The sequence below is a fragment of the Neomonachus schauinslandi genome, chromosome 14, assembly GCF_002201575.2.
Source record: "Neomonachus schauinslandi chromosome 14, ASM220157v2, whole genome shotgun sequence".
In the NCBI taxonomy this organism is placed as follows: Eukaryota; Metazoa; Chordata; class Mammalia; order Carnivora; family Phocidae; genus Neomonachus; species Neomonachus schauinslandi.
In genome coordinates this window covers 32,007,690-32,012,665 of record NC_058416.1, presented here as the reverse complement: position 1 = coordinate 32,012,665, position 4,976 = coordinate 32,007,690, and the positions used below count along the sequence as shown (strand labels likewise).

The 4,976-nt window shown below is 36.6% G+C and overlaps 1 non-coding gene across 1 annotated transcript; it reads right to left on the bottom strand.

The window, feature by feature from the left end:
- Positions 1 to 3,828: 3,828 nt before the first annotated feature.
- Positions 3,829 to 3,935, bottom strand: LOC123326726. The gene has a single exon (XR_006541279.1). It is a non-coding gene; the product is annotated as a U6 spliceosomal RNA (small nuclear RNA).
- Positions 3,936 to 4,976: the final 1,041 nt, after the last annotated feature.

The following is a 4,976-nucleotide window of genomic DNA, read 5'->3' as shown; positions in this document are numbered from 1 at the left end:
TTCTTTAGTGCAGTCAAGGGAAACCTCATTAGAGAGGATTTTCTTAGTTAGCAGGGCTTCGAGGTTAATGAGCTGTGAGTGATAATATATAGTAGTAATCCCTCCTGGCAGTAACAGGTTGTATTTTATACATTCCTTAATCTCAATAGGAAAGGAGGTGATGGGAGAGGGTGAGAAGGAAACCAATTTAAGGGGCCTGGGGATGTTCCAAAAATCCCCACTCCTGGTATGAATCATAATTGAAAACCTCACATGTTTAAACCTGAGAAGCTGAAAGATGAGTGGGTAAAAAACATTTCTCCATAAACTGATTTTAGTGACAAAATGGCATCCTGGTGTGATTCCAAAGATGGACTGAATGAGGTTCCCCAAATCTGGCATCACTGAGACTAATTTTCTTTTGATGTCACAAGAAAGAGGCAGCAAAGTTTAGAGTCATAAATCTTGGATCAGTTTGATAGAGATGATGGACAGTGAAAGTAGAAGAGGGTGGTGTTAATAAGGGGATGTCCTGAGCTGAATGCAATTTTGGGGGTACAATTTATATGACTTAATTCCACAGTGGGTTAGTTCTGAAATGGACTGAGATGCTTCATGAGATGGCCTTATTTTCAGAGCCAGTACAGTGGTCCCTAAGAACCTTTTATGCTCATCCTATTTGGCACTTTCTTTGTTGTTGGGAAACTTCTAGAAATCAACTCAGTTCATACCTTAAGTTTAAATATACAGAACTGCCTTTCCAAGCAAGGTTCAGAGTTCAATTGGCTGAGCCAAACGTCATCATATTTGTGTGACATTAGATGCCTTTATGTAAAGAAAGGAAAGGAAAGAAGAAGGAAGCTCCTTTTCTTCTCCTTTGCTAGGTTTGCTTTCAATAGGTTTGCATTTTAGAACTGCCATCAATTATTTATACTTTTAATGAAATAAAGTTCAAAATCCTTGTCCTGACATTCAAGGTGATCCATAATTTGATATTGTCTAATGGTTCCATTTTATTTCCCATTTCTTTCCGTTGTTAGAAACAAGCTAGAATACTGATTTTCTCCCAAACATGCAAAGCCCTTTTCCACCTTCACTCATTAGGTTACTGCTGCCTAGAATATTCTTCTTCACTTTTAGTTATCTGCTTCCTATTCTTTAGGATCTAGTTTAAAAAACAATCAATCAATAAAACAAACAAATACACTTACATTCTCCATGAAATCTTCCTTATAACTCTATTTAGAAAAAAAAAAGGAAAAAAAATTCTCCCTTCATTATCTCATGAAGTACTATTCTTGAGGATATGTGTGAAAATATTTTGAAAAAAATATTGGAAGTGCTTTGTAAGTCAAAGGCACTTCTCAACTTACTGGTGTTATAGCTCCTTTTTCATAAAATAAATGGTATTTTAACACTGAAAACTTAAAAAAAATCATCTCAGAACAAAAGACAAATTTATGATTCTAATAGATTTTATATCATGAAAAACAAACATATTTTCCTTCCTTTCTTCTTTCCTTCCTTCCTTATTTTATTTATTAGATTTTATTTGTTTGTTTGTTTGCTTGATTTTATCATGAATGTATGAAGATTTAATTACTCTCCAGGCTCTTGCACCATTCTTGGATGAGTTTCTTAGAGAAGAAAATTTATCAAGCTGAGAAATTACTGAGAACATTATCAGTGTTTCTCTCCCTTGGCATGTCTTGGAGAAACCCTGCCAATGCTTCTTCGAATATTTGAAGCCCCTTGTTGAGGCTCCCCATTGACAGAAAATTTCTAAGAATGTGATAAGACAAAAAACATTTCTTTTTCCAGCTCATGGCTGGGCACCAGAGACACCAAGAACACTCTAGATTGAAATGCATGCCTACTTTGTTTTACTCAAGGAGACTAGTGAGTGTCAGGGTCTATCAGAGCCCTCTACCCTGCACTCCAGCTACTCTTACTCAAATCTCTGGAATGCAGGGCTGACTAAATATGCTATGCTTCTTTATCTTTGTAAGACCTAAATTTCAAAATCAATTGCTGGTCTTCTACCATCTTACTTGAAGTAGCTCTTCTCTTTCAAACCATAGAAACCCTTCTTTATAACACTCAACAGTTTATATTAACTCTGAGTTCTTATCTCTGTTTTTCCATGTTGATTTGGGACTTTTGGTGATTTCTAAGACACTTAAGACACACCTGTAAGTGACTATTTCAGCAGGAGTTAGATCGATTACTTAGTCATTTAATTTTACAACCTTTCTTTTGTGTTCTCAATATTTCCTGGGTCAAGATTTAATTGAGAGAATAAGCATTGATTGTTCCTTTGAAAGGAAAATTATAGATCAATAGAAAGTATATATAAGCCATTTTTCTATAGTTTTTAATGGAATATAGTTTTTGAGATGAAAATCTGGGTGGTTAGGGCAACTTCTGCCTTTTTCCTCACAATCATAATTTTGAGCTTTTTGGTGCTCAAGAATTAAACTTCAGGTTTAGTATGCTTAAATTAAATAATATATTCTACACAAATCTTATCTTCTTGATTTAGAAGTTTAAGTCCTTAAGAGAGGGACATTTTGGCAATGGGATAGAATTTTGTTACCATTGCAGGGATATCCTTAAAGAATTGTTATTTCTTCAACCACTCTTGGATAAAGTAGTTAAGAATAAATTTAAAAATAAGTTCCAGAATATTTCCTAGCAGTTAATGTTAATTAGATCTTGCTCCTTCAGTAGATCAACAGTAGAATATTTTACAGGGAACTCTATATTGCTGAGCACACTGAGAGTAACTGCTGGAGGCCACACTTCATCAGAGCTCATGAGGCTGGTTAAGTACAAAATAGAAGAGGTAGAGAGATGTATGAAGCTTCCATGTGACCCTAAAAACTGTGTATGTTCTACCTATAATCCCTTTCTTTAGATTCCTATATCTGTTGCCATGCCTCTCATCATAAATAAAATCCCATAGATATTACATATATGATATATTTTTTCTTTTATTCATTGATTAAGTTTGAAAACTGATCTTGATGTTCACCTTAACTTGAAGTATAAGAACAAATATGGTTGGAAAAGGGAAGGATGCCAAGGGGGAGCCCATTGTGCTATTGGTTCTGGGCCAAATGCTTCAGGTTCATCTTAAGCCTTTTTCCCCTCCAGTGGCAATAAAACTGTTATCAGAGTGGTCTCCTTGGACATAGAGGAAATGAACATATAACATTTCCTGAAATTAGTCCATTCCCAAATTTTGTTGTATTTACTTTACCTAAATTACCAGCATTAACGATTAATCTGTTCTCAAATTCATTTGGAATCATGTCATCAAGTTTTCTGGACTAATTTTAATTTTATTTTATGTATTTGTTTTTGAAAATATTGCAAACACTGTATATAATGAACTATTAATGTAGAAATTACTTGAGTCCTCTTTGGATTCAATCCTCTATCTCTCTGCTTGGAATGTATCTACTCCTGATCTTTGCAGGGCTTTCTCCTTGTCAATCAGGTCCCTACTAAATACTATGCCTTCAGAAATGTTCCCTCGATTATGCCATCTAATGCTGTCCTCCTCATCCCTTTCTTCTACAATAGGTTCTTGTTTTCTTTTTTTTTTAAGTTTTTATTTAAATTCCAGTCAGTTAACATACAGTGTAATATTAGTTTCAGGTGCACAATACACTAATTCAACACTTCCATATGACACCTGGTGCTCATCAAGACAAATGAACTCCTTAATCCCCATCATCTATTTAACCCATCCCCCCACTCACCTCCCTTCTGGTAACCATCAGTTTGTTCTCTCTACAGTTAGGAGTCTGATTCTTAGTTTGCCTCTCTCTCTTTTTTTTCCCCAAAAATATGGAACGCTTCATGAATTTGCATGTCATCCTTGCACAGGGGCCATGCTAATCTTCTCTGTATCATTCCAATTTTAGCATAAGTGCTGCCAAAACGAGCACAGTTCTTGTTTTCTTAATAGTGCTTACTACTACTTCATCTTGTTTCTTTGATTATGTATCAATCATGGTATTAGACTGGAACTGAGTTCCTAAGACAAAAAACAAGATATCCTAAAATGGGGTGCAAGACTATATACAGCACTTGTAATAGGAGGTTAGAAAAAATTAGTTTGTACCCTGGGAGATTATTTCAGCTCCAGTGTATAAAATAAGATTGAGAGGCCTAGAAAAGGGCTGTGTGATAGAAAGTTTGAATGTGGAGGAGGCTGATGTGTTCTGGGTCTCACCCCTTTTATTAGGTAAGGACAGTCATGTTTTTCTTATCCTCTGGCAGAGGACCCCACAGAATTCTCTTGGAGAGTTACTATGTGTCCCCTGCAGTGTGTGGGACATTGGATTTATGTCTGAGAGAATCTCAAGTGTGAGAGATAGGCTGGTTATCTATTCTCACAGTGAAGTGAAAGGAAGGAAAGGTGGTTGGCAGCCTTGGGCAATCTGTGCTCCTAGACTTTGCAGAGGAAAAGGATGCATGATAAGTACTTCCTTTAGGCCACTTGGTGTTCCCTTAAATCCCACCCAAAAGTTCTATGAGAAAAGGCAAAAGAACTTAGCAGCAAGAACCAAAAGGCCCTTGTGAATGGCCACAGGCTAAGGAAGATGCTTTGAACAGCCAGATGTAAGAGAATTTAACCACATAAAGGGAAAAACAGGTCTCCCAAGAGTCCACTTGAGCAAGAGTCAATTTTACCAACCTGCCCAGCCAAGATAGAATGAACTATGTCACATGATTACTCAGACAAGGACTCCACTCACCATTCTGCTTCTCCCTTCCTAGCTCTGATCCTGGAAGGATCAGCATAAGTCAAAGTTAACAAACTGGAAGAAGAAAAAGCTATTTACAAGCCAGGGTCATGCAGACACCAGCAGGAGTACAGATGCTACTCTTCCTCCACTGTGAAGGACTTGGCCTGCAGCCTGCTGGGTTAGTAAAGAGGGGTAACCATAATATTGAATAAAATGTAGCTTTTGATTCTTACTGTA